Here is a 19,872-nt window from a genome sequence, read left to right on the forward strand (position 1 = left end):
TTCTTATTATGATGAGAAGGGCATCCGTGTCAATGGGGGCATGGGAGATTGGCAGTGGCTGCACCACAGTTTTTCAGTTGGGGTCAACATTTCAAAAGAGAGAGAGAGAGAGAGAGAATTCTTCCATTCTGATGTAAGGAAAATTAGACTTCTTTACGTTAAAATGAATAATGAAAAATTCCATTTTAAAGGAATTTTTTTTGTATTTTTATCTTTTAAATATAAGCAAGTGGAGACAAGAGAGAAATACAACTATACAGGTGAGAGATCCCGGTTTTAAATACCGAACCAGTTACAGAATAGAGACTGGATAAATGGAACTCCACACAATTTTCAGATCGTGGTTTTTTTTATTCTTTGTTTTCTGCCGAACATGGTTGAACCAGAAAAGGCAAGATTGGACATGTAATTGGTATGCTGTCTGGTCTTTTAAACCATAGAAAAAACAACCTACAAAAGTCAAAGCTGCACCGACATGTTTTTGTTTAGGGCTCTACGTTTGTTTTTTTGGGTAACGGATTAGGGCTTTAATTGGATAGAAGGAAGGAAAATGAAAGGTAAAATTACAAGATTATCTGCAAATGGATTTCACTTTACTAAATTATTCGTCCAATCTTTGTTTCAATTGATTTATCCAAAACAAAGATTGGTATTACAAAACTACCCAAAACAACGTCAGTCTCTCACCATGTATGTTTATTTTTACATTTTTACCCTATTCTCCCTTATCCTCTGTCCCATCTCGTCTCTTCCTCTCTAGCCCTTGTGGCTTACCTACAGGGAGACCCACTCCACCTGGCCGTTTTCCTAAAAGAGTTCTTAGATGCCATGGATAGTACTATGGGTGGACATTGGACTTCTTGAAGATGTCCTGTGACTATGCCTAAGAGATGAACATGATGTGCTCAAACTCCTATTCCTACCATGGTGTATCAATGCTCCCGCTTCTATTAAGGTACCTGTCTTTGCCCTCTTTTCTTCTATTTTGGTAATTTTTGTGCTTCCAATCCCACCCACCCATTTCAGTTTCCTTCAAAGCTAATGCTACCATGAAATTGGGATCAATAGTGATGGTGGCAGTCTAGCACTCACGATGTCAACCAACGAAAGTCACATAGCTTGGTGGGGTGGCTGTGGAGGGTGTTGCTGGTGGGCGAACTAGGCAGGTACAAATCATTTCTCTCTACTTGTCACTTCAGAGTCCCCAACCTCCTACCCCTCATCCAGGTTGAGAAACACAGCTTCTATACCCTACCCAACCCAACTCTTTCATGTCATTTTCAAAGGGAAGATGGATGCAGCGATAGCTCCCTACCCAACTCTTTCACGGCAGAAATAGGTCTTGAACAACCCCGCTGCAAATCCTTCACAAGTGATAGAGCTCGATAGTAACGAGCACGAAGCACGTGATTGTGACGCAACTGCTGTGAGGCGCCCCCTTGTTTCAAGCTCGTGTTCATAGCAGCCAGTTTTGCCATCCACCATCGTAAAAGCCACTATTACCAACTCAATTGAATAGGGCAGCCACCACATGACCCCTCATCGTTGAACCTAGCAAGAACCACAATGAAAATGCACAGGGAGCAGGTCTGAGTGATTCAGGGGCTGGAATTGCAGGGGCAGGAAAGATGTAGAGGAGCCAGGGAAGGGTGGTCTGGGCGAAGATCGTTTTCTCAAAATCAAGAGGAGGAGGAGGAGGAGGAGGAGGAGGGGGTTGCTATTGTGCTCACATAAGAAAGGTATCAACGGATGGGATCCATATTCAGAATAGGGGCAGGGCCGGGGTTGCAGGGAAGAGAGGGAGGGGAATCAAGGGTAGGCATTGATCACAGAAGGGAAGATGGAGGCAAGGGTAAAATTGTCAAATTATATATGAGGGTGAGGGTGGGATATTGTTTTGGGTAGTTTTGTAAACCCAAACCCAAAAGTGGGTAATTTTATAAACTCAAACACAATTTGGATAATTTGATAAAAGGAAACCCAAAAGTAAAGTGGGTAATCTTATAGTTTTCCCAAAAAGAAATCGAATTCATCAATACTAAAGTGAAGATTTTTACAATTACCTTACATGGCTGACCTTAGTATTAATTTCAAATGCAAAATATGTGCTTATTAAATATTTCTTTATTTTATTGTAAAATTCTTTTAATTTAAAATATAAAATTAAAAAAGTATGGAGAAGTGATTTGCACTTTTTTTTTTTTTTGTCGGCATAGTACCCTGTCAAAATACTCCCCTTGGATTTAGTTATTGGTATCGGTTTTAGTTGATATTGATATGATACGGATCGATATCAGTAAGGATCGATCTAAGTCTAAAAAATTATACAGTTTTCTCGGATCAGTCATGGTATAGGTTAGGATTTTATTTTATTTTATTTTTATTTTTTTTTAATCTAAAAAAATTGTTAGAAATTCATGAGCATAAGAGTAGTAGAAGAAGATCGCAAACATAAAGAAAAAAAGAAACGTTAATATACAACGTTGATTTCAAGAGCGTTGCCCGTGATTTCGCCATTTTCAATTTGAAGGTCTCTGTAACAAACCCCTACAACCACTCCATACCAATTTTCGAGTTCTCTTATACCCTCAGGAATGCGAACAGGTCGTTTTTTTCTTTGTTTCTTGTAAGAGCAGAGAGATATTGTTGGGGACGATGCCGGATCCGGGATCACTGGAGGGGAACTAGACAACAATGCTGGAGGTTCCGATGAAGATATCGTACTCGATACTAATGGACTTGGCGAGGGATTTAGCGAAGGATTGGGATATCGATTTAGGGAAGGTATCATATCCGTCTCAGGATTGGTTAGTATTGGTGTTTGGTCTTGGCCGATATGGTCAATTCGATACTGATATTATCAAAGGGATCAAGTACCTTGCTAGTCTGGTATAAGAAACACCAAACACAATGGAGCATCTTCAACACACAAGAAGGGGTGGAAGGGAGAGCAGTCTTTTCGTGCCCCTTAGCAATTCTACCCCAGATTGAGAGGGTTTTTTTTTTTTTTTTTTTTTAAATTTAAATCTTGCAAAACTGACTTCACTTTCATTTCCTTTCCCTTCCCTTTTTTAATTGCAAACACAAGACGGGGGGGGGGGGCTCTGCAGCACTGGGCGTGGTTCTATATCAATCACTGAGTGGTCAAAATCGAATTTCAACACGCAACTTCCCAAGTGGAGCCATGTGGTTGGCTTAATTTAATTTGATAAGGGAACAGATGGTCAAGTCGCAACAACTTTCTATAAAACTGAAAAAGTTCCCAAGGGTTCGTTTTTTTCTTATCTTAATGTTACTGTCGGAAGTTGGCTACAACATCGACCTCCTGTAAGCATTCAATAAAAGGTAAGTGCCTAACAAAGAGCCTCTTACAATAAACTCAATAACGGATAAGCACCATTTCCTCTAAATTTCACATAAATGGTTACAGAAACAAGCCTAATTGCAAAAGACTTCTTTTTGAGCCTGCATCGGGATAATGAGGATCTGGACTGTTGAGAGTACCCGGGTACAGAACTTTTTCACTTCTATTTTTAATAGAAATAATTCTATAAATTATTACAAAGAACACATGAAATCAAAGCGATAAATTACCAGATGCCATGGAGTGGAAATAGGCCAGAAGGTCAGTCATACGTTTTTTATCTTTTTAAGAATGTAGGCAACTTGTTTATCTCTTTGAGAATGTAGACAAATGAAATAGTCTAAAAGTAGGAGTAGGGATGGTTTATGTCATTTGCAATAGAAGGATAACAAAATTTTACTAATATTTCAAAAGTGTTTCTTTTGACCAGTAAGTTGATGTTCCAAAGTGTTAAAGGTAAAAACCTATGATTTGTTATCCTTGGGAGAGGGCTCCCCAAGTGATCTGCCTAGAAGGGAATCTTTATGATGTTTCTTAATATTGGCACATTGTAAGTAAGATTGGGCTCCAAATTTGTAGACATGTAGATTCCAAGTTTCTTGCTCGAATTTGAAATTTTAGTCCAATTGGAATTTCAAATGGCAAGATAAAACTTTTTAAAATTCCAAGAACTTAAGAGAGGGCACAATATGGGTCTCTGAGTAATCGCAAGGGTGCAAAGACACATACATATGTATAAATTCCATATGAGACATTTGATTGGATTAGATTCTAAAAATTGACACATGGCTAGTCTGCACTCTTTCTTTGATTCCATAATTGTCACGTCAGGATGTGGTAAAAATAAGAGTTGGAGAGGGGAGTGGGAGGTTTCCTTTTCTAGTTTTATTGTAGTTTTGTGTGATGTTTGGGAACAAGTTAAGAATCAAGATCTTTAAGCTAGGGGTAAAACAGGGCCAGGTTTCTTAAAATCCTAACCCAACCCTACGTCTTCAAAATTCTGCTCAGGCCCAACTTAATCCTATCGGGTTCATACCAACCGAATCCTGCCTTAATTGACCCTGTCAGAGTTGTGTTGGGTCGGGTTGAGATGGGTTGGGTTGACCTTGGCTTATGTAATGGTTGGATTAACCTTGATTGATTTGTTTTTGTCAGTCATATCGTATACATTAAAAAAATAAAAAAAATAAAATATTGATAGGAGCTCTAAATCTAATATAAAAATGCAAGGTTGAATTTCAGGTCGGGTTGGGCTGGGCTGAGGCCTCAATCCGAGCCCTACCCAGTTTTTCAATCCTAACCTACCCTTCGGATCAAAAAATTTGGCCCAAGCCCTGTTCGACCTCAAGGCGGGTTCGGGTTGTCACGGCCAAACTTTTACCCCTACTTTAGGCTATGTTTGGTTGCCAACATATTAAAAAAAAAAAAAACTCATACTCTTACGCCCTCCTCTGTCTCTCTCTCTCTCATATACACACACATGTTCATTTCTCTTTCTATTTTGCCACAATCTAATTTTATATTATTCTATATTTATACTAAAAAAGAAAAGAGAAAAATCTATATCTTTCCCCAATTGCTTTCCTAATTTTTGTAATTGCATTTTAGTTTCTTTATCTATAATAACTCTGTAATGATCTATTATTCATTTCTTCTTTCCTTTTTATAATTTCACATTCTATGTTCTAATACTGATAAAAATCAGAAACCAAAGAAGGAATAAAATCAAGAAACCAGAAACCTAAAGTCAAAACCCTAGAGCTTGAAGATGTTTTACTCACACAGCTTTCTTGCAAAGAGAAGTCCTTTATGGACAATTTGGATGGCAGCGCATATGCAACAGATTCAAAAACCGCAAATCATAGGCACTGATACACCTTCATCTATCGGTATGTCTTCATTTTTATTTCACTCATTCGACTCTGTTCAACTGTTTGTAAATGGGTTTAAAATTTGATCAAATTTGGGCTAAAGCCAAACTTCCCTTTGATATTTTTATTTATTTATTTTTTCCTGAAGCAATTACTTATTCTTCCTTTTCTTCAGTTTATCCCTATTCCTTACTATTTATCATTGAAAGCTGGAAGGGCATCTTGAAATTCTGATATTTTTTAAAGAATATAGAAAAAAAAATTTTCTTGGAGGGCCAAGAAGGTCGTTTTGATTTTGTATGAGTACCTTACACCGTACGGGTTAGACCCATCAAATGGGAGCTCTTTATGAGTGCAACATCTCCAATATATCTCGAGATGACGCTTTGTTGCCATCCCTTTGTGTTATTTATTGGTAGTATATTATGAGAGCATTCTACGTGTTCTTTGATTCAATGTGTATGCAATGTTTAACATGTGTTTCTTTTACTTGAGTCAATTTCTTCCTATTATTTTCTTCTGATAGTACCTTTAGATTGTATAAAGTTTCCAGAAGTCCCAATTGCGCTAAGATTGTCAGGGCACCTTCTATTGGGTGTTGGTGTTATATATTCAAAGAAGGTGGAATATCTTTAACATGACAACAATATGATATGGCAGTCAATAAATATTGTCTTTAGCTTAGGAGATGTTAATCTACCAAATGATGCAACTCATGCTCCGTTTTATGCTCAACTTGATGCTTGGAATTTGGATAATTTGTTCTCTTTTGATGGGTAATATTTTTCTGATCCTGCTATCCTATGTGTATCTTATGTTATGTTTCAACTTGTTAATTTAATGTTTGTATTTTGCTTCTCAGATCAACAGATAATCATCTCAAGAGTTGTGAAGAGATTATACTGACAGGTTTTAGTTTTAGATAATTGGTGCTTGCATTTGAGAACTACTTTTACTTTTTATTTTTTAATGTTCTATTTGAAAATATATTGAAATTGTACAATCTATGAGTAAATGTTTGGTTTTATCTTGTTTACAAATCCAATCCCCGCTGAAGGATATCCTTATAGTCATTGATACTTATAGTTTCTGATATTTTGAATGCCAAGTTATATTGTTCAACATTTGACAGGGACTTTTGCTCTTTATAAGACATTACAAGGGATATACCTCCTCCTACAAAGATTCCAAAAATTAGTCCAATGGAAGAAGAATATGTTTCTTCTATATCCTATGTTTCTTCATCCTATGATTGCATTTTTGAATTTATAGGAATAAAAAATGCAAGGCAGAAATTTACACATTGAACTTGTAAATTAGATTATTACTTTTTTTCGAGGGGCGGGGGGAGGTTGGTGGTGCAGGTTTGTGAAGGACTACTTGGGGTGGACCGGTGGTGTTAAATTTGTGTTTATCTACTTATATCAAGTCTGAATGTTAGATTGTTTTTAATTTTTAATTATTTTTTATTTCTTTAGTGATATAATGGGTGAAGCAAGAATTTGACCAAATTCCATGGTAATTAGGGAGTCACGGCTACTGGATCAGACTTCCAAGGCTCCCTACCCTATTATTGGGACCTTCGAGTAGTATGATTTTGGTATGGATTCTACTCCTCATAATCTTTTGTGTGTTTCTTAATTTTTCTGTTAATGGATATGATACATTGGCAGAATGATCGATTTTATTTACCCATATCAACATTTTGAATGCATTTATGGATGGTGTTAAAGTTGCTTTTAATGTAATATACCATGTCTGAATTGAAATCTATGCATTGATAGTTTTTTTCTTTTTCTGTTTTTTTAAATTCATAGTTCTTTTGTTGTTGGACTTCTTTTAGTTCCTATAGTTCCAAATTTCTTAGTCTACCTGTATATATAGAATAAAAATTTTAAAAAATATTGGAATTATTGTAGCTCCTTATCCCTAATTGAGAGTCCGAGGAGTCGATGGTTTCAATTACAATAGAGCATTTTCTTTTCATCCTATGCAATGTAAGTGATATCATGAAATTTACCAAAGTGTTTCCAATGATTTACTCTTCTGTGAATATCTAAATCTGAAATCGGTAAAAAATATGAATTATTTCTTTCAAATCCCTTTTGTTATTGTTGCGGATAAATAGAGATTTTTCTAATTCCCCTTCTCTCTAAGATGGATTCCAATTTTGAGATAATGGATTTAGGCAACCCATAGATTCTGGACCAGTAGATGTAGGAAGCTTGGAGAACAGAACTAAGAACCATTAACTGCTTCGCAAAAAATAAGGGCTTTCCTTTCCATAATAGAAGGCACTTTCTAATAAGATCTAACAATTAACATAGTAGTGTAATGGTGAGTAGAGAGTCTTACAGGAATTAACAGCAGCCCCAGATACTTGATCGAAAGGTACCCCAACCAAGAACTAGTCTTCTCAAGAAAAGAGGACTTGACATCATGCGAATTCCTAGACAAGATGATGAACGATTTCCTAAGATTAATATGGAGGCCAGACAAGCTAGCAATGAGACCCAAATAATGCATAATGCATAATAACATCCAAAGTGGAGTCATCTACTCTGGAGAAACTCATTAGACCGTTAGCAAAAGCAAGATGAGTTAGCTTAATGATCTTGCACTTGGGAATGGGGGTGATAAGGTTATGATCCGTGGCAGATTGAAAGCTTTTAGAAAGACCTTCCATAGCTAGGAAAAAAATACGGAGATAGAGGGCATCACTGTCTAATTCCTGCAAAAGAAGAGAAACAACCAACTAGACTGCCATTCACCAAAAAGAGAACCAGGGTAAAGCAATGCAATGAAAAATCTAGTTTATAAGAGGGAACCCATCTGGTTGAGAACTGAAATAATGAAGTCCTATCTCAGAGAATCAAAAGCCTTACAAATGTTAATCTTTATACAATCGGGGGGGGGGGGGGGGGGGGGGGGGGGTGGCCATTTCTGTCAAAATCTCTAACAATATCATGGCAAAGGAGGATGTTATCTTTGATACTTCTTCCCAGAATGAAAGCCGATAGGTTGTCTCTCACAAGGGAATTAACCGCTGTCTTCATACGGATGGCAAGAATCTTGGCAATAAACTTGTATAGGAGATTGTATAAGGATATCGGTCTAAAATCATTTATAGGGTCATCTCCCTCTTACTTGGGGATGAGGCAGAGGAAGGTATGACTGATACACTTGATCTGGCTTGGATTGAAGAAAAAGCTCTTGACAACTTTAATCAAATCCTATTTGATAATGTCCTAAGCTGAACTGAAGAAACCCATATTGAACCCATCAAGACCCGACTCTTTTTTGGCTTTGTGAGAATAAATAGCAGTTGAAATTTCCTCATTAGTGGGGATAAACCAAAGCAATTTGAGTCATGTTGTCCGGGATGAACTTGTTGGTGAGACCTTCAAGAATGGGGACAACAAAAGAAGGGAGCGGATTAAACAAGTGCATGAAATGGTTCATGGCTACTCTTTTAATCTCTTCCACTTTTGAAAATTGAATGCTATTCAAGTTGGTAAGTTTGGGAATGGAGTTGAAGTTGTTCTTGGCCTTTAAAGAACGATGGAAATAGGAGGAACTAGAATCCCCAAATTCCAGCCAATTAATTCTAGACTTTTGCCTCAAGAAGCTTTCCACTAGCCAATAAGGTAGCAAGATTGGCATATTCAATTTTCTCTTCCCTAGTCAGGGATGGGGTTCAAGTGATTAGCCTGAATCTGAATCTAAATGGAAGTGAGTCAATTCTTGCAATCAGTAACAAGATATGTTTCCAAAGGTATTAGTATTCCAAAGCTTAAGGGCTTATTTGACATTTTTTAGCTTCCTGGCTAGAGCAATAAAAGGAGATGAGTAAGCTTGAACTGGCTTAAGCCAAGCATTTTTGAACAATGAAACAGAAATCTAGGTGGGAGGACCACATGTCAAAGTATTTAAAAGGTTTAGGACAAAAGAGGTGAAAGGGTGGATAAGGAGAAAGATGGGGTTATAGTCAGAAGTGGTGGGAGGCTCAAATATAATATGAGAGGAAGGGAAACAACAAAGCCAAGCTTCATCGACCAACATCTGGTCAAGCTTGCAAGCCAATCCTGATCTTTTGTTGTTCCAAGTAAATTTCATACCAGACCAAGGAAGGTCATCAATAGTAAGGTCCTCAATGCGTTCATTGAAAACATCAATGTTTGCAGAATTCATGTGCCCCCCTCCTTGCTTTTCATGAGAATATCGGACCACGTTGAAGTCCCCATAGATAATACCCCAAGACCGAGACCCAACCTGGTTAGGAAAACTATGCAGGTCATTCCAAAGGATATCCTTATCAAGCAATGCGGTTAAGAGGCATAGATGGCTGAAAACAGGAAAGAGAAGCTACAAGCAATGTCAGAGATGGATAAATGGAGAAGCTAAGAGGTGGAATAAATGAGGGAGATAATAAGCTTGGAGGCATCCTAGAGGAAGCAAATGTGGCTATTTTGATGATGGGAGTGATTGGTGGAGAAGGACCAACTAGGGGCAATAGAGGAGGCTCCCCAAGAAAACTAAGGCTCTTTAATTTGAGGTTCCAAAAGCAACAAAAAACTGGGCGAATATCTTTAAAGAGTAGGCATATAATAGCTTGCTTCTGAGGGGATTTTGGACCCCTGAAGTTCCAGACAAGGCATTGAGACAACAAAGAATTTGTGGAGAGGGCTTCTTACGCTCCAAATAGGGGGAGCTGGCGTGAAAAGGGGGAGGCTTGGAACTACTACGTCTCCGGTAGGACAAGAGCGGCTGGATGGAATGGTGACAAAGGCCAGAGGGCTACTTATATCTGGACAAACGAGATATCTTGGAGGAACCTAGAGTCTTCTGTAAAATTTCAGGCTTATTAGGTAAGGACGAAAGGTTAAACAAAGGCAAATGGTTGGGTCCAAGGCAACGGGCGAGGAGAGGTAGTGAGCATGGGCAACATTGGTGGGTTGAGGGGCAGCCTTAAGAGAAGTGGTTTGTGCTGAGCCAGAGAGTTTAAAAGGAGGTAGGCCAGAAGAATAGGCCGAATTTGCTAAGGGAAAATAGGAAGATGGGCAAAGGTTCAGTGGGCATGTGGAATTGTTAAAAGGAAGATGGGCTAAGGATAAAGAGAGGGCAAAGGACTCCAGCCCATAAAAGAGAACGTAATGGCGATGGGTCCCACTTCCAAGTCACACGCGGCATCAGAGGAGCCGACAAAGAGGGTTCCATAACCAGAGAGGATTTCACTAAAGGATCCTCAGTTTCACCAGAAGGGGCGATATTTAGGGAGTCTTCACCAGAGGAGCAATCCTCAAAGGATGCAAGGCTAGAGGAGTCTTCGCTAAAGGAGTCATCGTCAAACAAGCCCAATGAGCTATTGACTACACAGAGATCTTCTAGAAGCATATGAGAGGGGACATCGACAGGGATAGGTCGAGGCAAAGGATCCAAATCTTCCAGATCAGACTACATAATCGAGAATCAACTTTACTAGTCAGCTAAAAGATCGACATGGACTGATGGTTGGAGAGCAAAATCAGAGTCATGGGCTCACTGAAGGTTTCACCACCTATTGAGCCTTCGACCACTCGTCGGAGGAGGAAGGAAAGGTTGTCAGTCAAAGGCCGACATTACAGAACGATCACGCTGAAAGGAGGGGCCATCATGAACTGGTAACGCCTCTTCAGTAGCGTTAGCCAAAGACCTCAGAAGGCAGGCGACAGTATCATGCCCAAAAACTTTACAGTAGAGGCAGTAGGGGACACTAGTCACAACAGATCGGTTATTGGAAGCAAAAGCATTTTCCCACCTTAAATAGAGATGGAGGAAGGGAGGGCTTCCAATGCAGAGACTTCTATGCAAATGCAAGTATAAACCAGCCTATCCTTGCAATTTGTTTGAGTGTCGGAACAGAGCAGGTTGTTAAGAATAAAGCACACCGTGCTCAAACCTTTCGAACACCAAAAGTGAAGGGGAAGACCAGGCAAGGTGAACCATAGTGGTATAGTAGAGTAATCCATATGGTTAAGAAAAATTCGATGATGCCAAGAGCATAGGAAGTCGATTTTCTCTGCATAAGCTAAGGATAACCTTCGAGGCAGTGGGTTTCATCTCCTTCATTAAAGAATTTGAACATAAAGAAACCGTGATCTAACAGGAAGGTTTCCATGATACCAGCAGGTTTCCACTGCTTCAAAAGGGAGGTTTTGACCAGGTGGCCAATAAGGGACGTTGACCATATGGAAGCTTCAAAGTCTAAGAGGCACTCAGGTCGTTTAGCAATCTAGAATTTTCCCAGCAATGTTGAAGGGACAAAATTAATGGACAGGACATCGGCAAGGGGGGGATAGAGTGCTTGAAAGGGGAACTCCATGTGTTAACCAGTAGGGGATTAGAACGAAGAAAGGAAGAGGAGGGAGGAGGGAGGAGGGAGGAGCGGAGGTGCCGGAAGTGGCGGGAGGGGTAGGGAAGAGGTGGCTCTCGACAGGGGAAAGAGCCATGAATGCCCACCACAAAGGGAGGGGGGACATCATCAGCTAAAAATCCATGGCCCAGTTGTAAGTGTGACAAGTGTTCAAATGTGTATTAAAGATTCCCCAAGAAGGTTAGGTGTATGTAATTCCTTATATCTTATTAGTGAAGTAATATAAAATTTCACCACACACAACGTTCCACTATTCTCTTCTCTCTTCTTTATCTTCTCTAACTTTTTTGCCACCCATCTGGGCCTCTCACCTGGTCTTTAGTTGGGCCTTTATCTTGCCGGAACTCCTTCACCACTGTTTGTCATCCCTAATAGTCTCTCTCTTGGCCTTCCGCCTCGCTATAGTCTTGTGGATTCTTCTTCGTCTCTCCCCCTGCCACTGCAGGGCTACCCCCGGCCTCCCACCTTGTCTCGATGGTGCTTCCCACTAGTCGCTCTCCTCTAACCTTATGCCGGACCAGCTTCTCGCCGCATCCCTTCTCCTCTCACTGGCCTTCTTCCATGCACTATCCTCTTTAGGTGACGAATCTAAAAGTGCTTCCTTATCTCTTGTTATCTCCTGCCCTAGTGTCATGACATGCCCCAATGAAGCTATTGTTCCTGCTTCATCAATTAGTTATGTTACAATTAATCTCGCTATTGTAGCCTGTGCCCCCTTCATCTTTGTTGTTCCCGCTATGGCACCTCCTTAGCCTCTACAACTATTGTCATTTTCTACTGCTGTTGCGCTCAATCATCCTCTGCCCTTCTAAGGACTTGTTGAAGCTCCCGATACCTTCTCCTCACATACCATGCCTGCCATCATCATTAAAGAAGCTCTTCCCACCTTAAGCTCGGCTATAGTCTAATCCCATGGTTACATCATTTGGCTCTACCACTCCCTAATTGCTGCCAGTGTGGCAAAATCTAACTCCAGATCATCGAAGTCCTTGCCTCCAAAAACAATCACTGCCACCTGCTCCAAAACCAAGAATCCTTCCATCCCCAAACCCCCTCTGGTCTTCACTTCACATCACATCCCCCTAGCCTTCCCCCATCAGGGAGTATCTTAGGCAAAGGAAAGGTCTTTCTCCTTCTGTCTCCCTTGAGACTTCAAATCCAAGCCCCACCCCTTCCAAATGATCCCTTAAACCATTTGGAATGTTCAAGGGTTCAACTCCTCGGCAAAGCAGTTTAACCATCAAACATTGCATTCGCTCCTCCAAAGTGAATTTCTACTGTCTATTAGAAACCAAAATTTTATAGGCTAATGCCCCGCACATCCTTGCCTCCATTGCCCCTTTTTGAGTCTTCTGGAATGTGGATAAGATTTGTGCCTCCGCTCTCTCCTCCTCTCAATCCATCCACTTTTCCATCTCTGACCCCTTTGGATCCAAATTCTGCTTCCACTATCATATATGCCTCCTCTAATAGGAATGATCTTTAGTCTGATCTTCACTCATTTGCCCCCCCCCTCACTGGGCCACTTCCCTAGGCTCTTGCTAAGGAGTTCAATGTTGTCTGACTTGCTCTAAAAAGCATACAGGAATCCTTATTGATTTTACTATTGTGAATTCCTTTACTGACTGCATTGAAGATATTGGAATGACTGATCTCCGCTAGTCTAGTGCCAAGTGAACTTGGCACAACCAAAGATCTGGTTTTAACAGAATTTCTTACAAGCTGGGTAGAACCCTGGCCAATGAATCTTGGATGACTACTTTCCCGTCCTCCTTTGTTACCTTTGATTTCCGAAGATTTCTGATCATTCCCCTATCTCCCTCCATGTATTCCCTCTCTCCTCCTTCGGTCCCAAACCTTTCAAATTCTTTAACATGTGGAGCCTTCTTCAGGATTTCCTTCCCATTGTATGTGAGGCTTGGATGTCCTGGCATTCTTCTCCCCCCTTGTTTCCCTTTGCTAGAAAGCTTCAAATGTAAAAGTAGCTCTTAAAAATTGGAATTCCTCTTCCTTTAGTGACATCTCGGGTAGAGTCTCCTCTTGTAGGGTGAGTCTTCAGGCTATTCAAATTCTCCTTTAATCTGATCTCCTCAATGCTAGCCTTGCAGGGTGAGTCTTCAGGCTATTCAAATTCTCCATTAATCTAACCTCCTTAATGCTAGCCTTGTTGAGGAAGAGAAGACAATTGCTAAGGGGCTCTCCTCCCTTCTGCCATGGAGTGTTTTCCCTCTCTCCCTCATCCAGCCAGCTTTAGAGCTGGAACTAGGCTCCCTTATATCGCCCTAGGGGCTTCTACAATCCCCCAATGGTGTCGCATGTTGCTTCAAAAAGGTCTCTCTCTAAGATCCTTTCTTCTGCTGGAAACTAACTACCGCCACCCTATTTATATTATTTTTTTTTCCCAAAAATATGTATGTGAGCTTTTTTTTTTTTTTTGGATGAATAAATAAATTTATACCCAAAGAGGAAAAATAAAATACAAGGGAAGAGGGGGGGGGAGGGGAGGCTTAAGCCAACATGGAAAAGCCAGCCCCAGGGGGAACAAAGCAAAAGCAACAAAACAAACAAAATAAGCAACCACCAGCAAAGCCAGGGGAAAACAACCAACAGCCAAAGCTAAAGCAGGAAGAGGGCTGGGGGGGCTAAGGGGTGGTGGTAGGCATAAGGTTCCAGGAGGAGATTATATGGGAGTTTTTAGGGGAGTGGGGGATCGGCCGGGAGCGAATGGAATGGAGGGAATGGATTTTGGAGGTGATATCAGAGTAGATGGCTTTCCAAATCCTATCCGGGGAGCGCGAGTTGGAAGACCATCTACGCAAGTTACGCTCCATCCAGAGATGATTGATAGTAGCGGAGAACGCTAGTTTGCTAATAGTATCACATATGGATGATCCAGTAAAAGTCATGTCAACCCAAATCCATTCTCTTACAAAATGAAGAATTGGCTTAGCTAAAGGCCAGCAGCAAGCGACAACAGAATTCCACACCAGGGAGAAGGGACAAGCAAAGAAAAGATGGGCAATGTCCTCATGGGCGAGGGGGCAAAGACAACAAGAGCGATTAACGGGGATGTGACGGTGAATGAGGAAGGATTGCATAGGAAGACAGTTGGAGAAGCATCTCCAAGTGGTAAAGCTATGTCAGGGAATATGACCTTTGAACCAGGTGAGATTACGCCAGGGGACAATAGGGCCAATAGATTTGACAAAGAACCAAGCAGAGGCAGAGGTGAGCATCCCATTAGAGGAGGGGAGCCAAGTGAATTTGTCATCTATACCACGGTGGATGGGGGGGAAGCGAGGCCCAAGGGAGAGAGGGGGGACCATCCTTGGGAGGAGATAATGGAGGAAACAAAAGAGGATATAGGGAGACCAGAGGAGTATATGACTCTAGGAGTGACAATAGAGGAAAGAATACCCGATGGGTGCCAAGAGTCCCTCCAAAGAGAAATAGACAACCCATTTCCAATGAACAGGCAGTAAGGTCAAGGGGCCTGACACTAAGAATTTTACGTCAAATCCAGGAAGCATCAGAGGGGGTAGGGAAAGTCCAAAAAGAGTTTTTGGCGAGCATATGAGAATATACCCAGTCAACCCAGATGCTCCTATACTTGGGAAGAAATCTTCCAGATGAGCTTCAGGATGCAAGCGGAGTTAACCTCCTTGATCCTTCTGATTCCCAGACCTCCCTCCGATTTTGGCAGACAAAACTTTTCCCAAGACAGAGGATGAAGGAATTTAAAGGAATCAGAACCCTTCCAGAGGAAGGAACATAAGAGGTTTTCGATAGATCTGATAGAAGAGGAAGGGAGGACAAAGATCCCTGACCAGTAGAGATGAAGGGATTCAAGGACTGATCTGATTAGAGTAAGCCCACCAGCATAGGAGAGGAGCTTACCTTTCCAGAGCTGAATCCTTTTTCTAAGAAGATCAAGCATCAAGGAACAGTGGTGGGTAGAGAGCCTGGAAGAGATAACTAGAAGGGAGCCCAATGAGAACCTAGCAATACCGAGTAGAAGGGATTGAATCTCAAAGGAGACACCAAAGAGGAAGAGACTAGATTTGAGAAGGTTAATGGAAAGACCGGAAAGGGATTCAAAGGAATGAAGGAAGGCCATTATGGAAGAAATGGAGAGAGGGTCCGCTTTGGAGAAGATTATAATGTCATCCCCAAAGGCCAAGTGGGTGAGACATAGGGATTTACACTTTGGAATGGGGGAGATGAGCTGAAGATCAGAGGCAGACTGGATGGAGCGAGATAGGACTTCAAGAGAGGGAGAATAGGAAGGGGGAAGAGGGGGCAGCCTTGGCAGATTCCATGACTCGAGGGAAAGTAGCCAGCACGGCTACCATTGACTAAGACAGAGAAACGGGGGGTAGAGATGCAGCAGCAGATCCAGTGGACAAATGAAGAAGGGAAGGACATTTACATCAGGACTTTAATAATGAAATCCCAATGGAAAGAATCAAAAGCCTTGTGGATATCAATTTTGAGAAGAGTAGATGGGTAATGATTTTTTCGATCAAACCCCGTGACAACCTCATGGCAGAGGATGATATTGTCAGCAATACTCCGACCAGCGATGAACATAGATTGATTGGGACTTACAAGAGTTAATGACCTTCTCAATCCTATTGGCTAAAATTTTAGCAACGAACTTATAGACCAGGTCGCAGAGAGAGATTAGTCTAAAGTCATTTATGGAATTCACACCTTCCTTTTTGGGATGAGGAAAGGAAGGTGTGGTTGATCTTAATGATTTGGGAGCGATTGAAGAAGAAGCTCCTGACAACACAGATGAGATAATTGCGGATGATGTTCCAGTAGGAAGAAAAGAACCCCATGCTAAAACCATCGAGACCAGGAACTTTATTAGCCTTATGAGTGAGAATGGCAGAGAGGATTTCATCATCAGAGGGGATGGAGAGAAGAGAAGGAAGGAAAGCATCGGGGAACAACTTGTTGAGGAGATGGGGGGGAATGGGAGGGGGGAACAGAGAGGTTGGGTGAAGATGCCAATGAAGTGGGAGATAGCTTCATCCTTAATGTCGACCAAGCAAAGGAGCTCGGCACCAGAGGGGGAGATGAGCTTAGGAATGGTATTGGTGTTATGCCTAGCTTTAAGGGAGCGATGGAAGAAGGCAGAGATGGAATCACACAGATCTATCCACTTGATGTGAGCTTTTTGCCTAAGAAAACTCTCTTCTTGGGCGAGAAGAGAGACAAGCTCAGAGGCGGTGGTCTTCTCATCCAAAGCTAGGATATGGTTGAGTAAATCAAGCTGAATTTTGGATTGGATGGAGAGGAGTTTGTCTCGACAGGAGGAGACACGGGAGGAGATGTTGCCGAAGGTGGAGGAGTTCCAGAGCTTGAGGGCAACCTTCACAGATTTTAGCTTTTTGGCAAAAGAAATAAGAGGAAAGGAGGGGGAATGGGGATGGACCAAGCATCACAGTAATGTCTAGAATATTGGTACACTGCATGGGACCATACACGGGATGTGTGTCGATACAAAGTGGGTATTTGATTGAATTAGACTGAAATTTGACACGTGGCTAATCTAGACCATGTCCTCTCTACACAACGGTCTGGATGGACATTATCATCTGTCCACATGGTAGAATAGATGCCTTGTGACATTTGAAAAAATAACAAACCCATGTGACAATCATAATTCGCTTTATTATTGTTGTTGTTGTTGTTGTTCGGTAAACTTAGTAGAGCTCACTAATCAGCATATGGTTAGTAATGGTAGGATGGATGAGTCCATGTAAAGAGAGGATCTTGCACCCCACTCATTGTTCAAGTTTCAGTACAATGAGTATATAATAAGGATCAGAATATGGTTCAAAGTTTTCCGAATTTCCATTTACGCATTAATGTTCATTATGGATTGAAGTTTGACCTTTAGATCCTTTATAACATAGACTCACCCAGTGTCATAGGTTTATACTTGATTTACTTTACAAAGTTAACAAGTATGAACATTATCAGGACCCTATTATTTCCTATTTCTATCTTTGTTTTTTAATTCTTTGCTTTTCTTTCAGGATATTGGATATGGCATCCAGTGATTTGGGTGCACCTACTTATCGCAAATTTGATGTTGAGGCATGGATGCCAGGTCTTGGACGGTATGGCGAGGTATGTTAAATGACAGCTCTGATAAATTTTTGTATAGATTACTGAGTTGGACAGTTCGGTGTCAGATGGTACGTACTGATAAAGTTATTATGTTATGCAATCCAGAAATGACAATGTTTTTTGGATCAAAATCCTCTGTTTTTCTCATCCCTGTTTTTCCTTGTTTTGCTATCTGCAGAACACGACACGTGGACAACAGAGGATCCAACGGTCAAGGTTGGGTGAGGATTATTACATCCGGTGCGTTGGTCTTAAAGTTGTCCACGTGTCGTGTTCTGCAAGTAGCAAAACAAGGAAAAACAGGGATGAGAAAAACAGAGGATTATTTTCCATGTTTTTTACGGTTGTGTACATGTTCACATGTGGCTTAACATTGCCTACCAGGTCAGTTTTAATGACATAATTTTATGAAAATTTTCTAATTCCTCACCATCTGTTGTTGACAGATATCAAGTGCATCAAATTGTACTGATTATCAAAGCCGGCGGTTAGGTGTAAGGTTCCGTCCATCTGACTCATCAGCCAATCCTAAGAAGGGTAAGGCTAGCCTTGCACCGACACAATTTGTGCATACACTTAATGCAACTGCATGTGCAGTCCCTCGGATTATTGTCTGCTTACTGGAGAACTTTCAGCAAGAAGACGGCTCTGTTATCATTTCTGAGCCTTTGAGACCCTTCATGGGTGGGCTTCATTGCATCAACCCCAAATCAAAATGATGATAATGCTGATGTTGGTGATGATGGTATTTATTTTCAAATTTTGGGATTGAGTTTGGAACATGATCTGGATTTTGAACCAGCCCCACTGGATGGAGGATGAGAAGGTTGGGTGGAAGAAAAGAGAATACTAAAACAAGATAATAGTGGTGGGGGTGGGGTTATGCTTTTGCATCATGTATGACCTCCAGTTGGATTGGAATAGAAAACCAAAATTCAGACTTCTTTTATACGTACAAAAGCTTTTAGAGAATTTAAATTGAGCTGCTTGGTCACCATTTTCCAAGTCTTCCTTAACTTGTAGCAGTTAGTTGATTGGGTCGGCTTTTTTTCTAGTATCGAAGTTCTGAACTTGTTGCTTCTGTACCTTGTAATCAGATCACTAACAATTGACCTCTGCCAGTTACAAATGGTCCTGCAGGATTGCCTTTGATCAAAAGGGCCTTCAATCCTATTTCTTTGCCTATGCTTCTTTTATTTTTTATTGAATATCATTTTTTTCCCCAAGAAAAGAGCGATAGATTTCGTCTTGCATAGGGCCCTCTTCTGAGAACAGTGGATATACAAAGGCATTCGGAATCTGGATCCTCTCCAACAACTGGGACACCCAGTGAGACATCCAACACCTGAGGTGTGTGTGTGTCCATGTGTCGGGGTGCGTTTCTGGGTCCTCCTATCTGCCAGATGCCTCATTGGGCGGCCCAGTTCCAGTGGTTGGAGAGGATCTGGATTCTATATTAATGGGGCAAGGTAGCACTTCAGGACATCATAAAATTATTACAGCATAGCCTGGCTTCTTAAGTTGTGACAGATAGTAAGTATATCCAACAACAGTTCCTGGCAGTGCTTAACTAGGAGCTCTCGTTGGAGGTTTTGAGTGTTTTTACAGATTGCGTTGGCAGTTTTGCTTGCATTTCCCTCTGGTATTACCTTTATATCATTCATCTGTTTTGCCCATAAGATTGCCTCCTTTAAAACAAACGCTTTAAAAAACATAATCCCATCCTCTTGCTTTAACTTTACATTAAATTTGCTTTAGTTAGTACTTTACATTGCATATGGTAAATGTATATTACTTGATTGGGTATGTATTCCTATTACTGGGCTTGATTTAGTATGATTTCTATTTCAATTTCATGGGGTGGTGATTTCGATTTTGGAAGTTGTTTGGTTTGATTATTGCACCTCATTTTAGTGAAACAGAAATTTCACGGAAATTCTGAAATAGTTGATAAAACATTGCATTCACTCAGGCTATTTAATGAGCATATGGTTATTTTGATGCGCAAAGCAGTAATTTCATGTTAAAAACAAACACCATCCTTCTTCTCTTGATTCTCACCACTCCCTTTCCTAGCCCCC

General features: G+C 40.9%; 1 long non-coding RNA gene across 1 annotated transcript; it reads left to right on the plus strand.

The window, feature by feature from the left end:
* The first annotated feature begins 5,134 nt into the window (after positions 1-5,134).
* Positions 5,135-18,495, plus strand: LOC122080932. The gene is made up of 5 exons (XR_006140960.1): positions 5,135-5,253; positions 6,098-6,144; positions 6,762-6,835; positions 17,698-17,791; positions 18,238-18,495. It is a non-coding gene; the product is annotated as an uncharacterized LOC122080932 (long non-coding RNA).
* The last annotated feature ends 1,377 nt before the right edge of the window (positions 18,496-19,872 follow it).

The sequence above is a fragment of the Macadamia integrifolia genome, chromosome 6 (genome assembly GCF_013358625.1).
Source record: "Macadamia integrifolia cultivar HAES 741 chromosome 6, SCU_Mint_v3, whole genome shotgun sequence".
NCBI classification, from domain to species: Eukaryota; Viridiplantae; Streptophyta; class Magnoliopsida; order Proteales; family Proteaceae; genus Macadamia; species Macadamia integrifolia.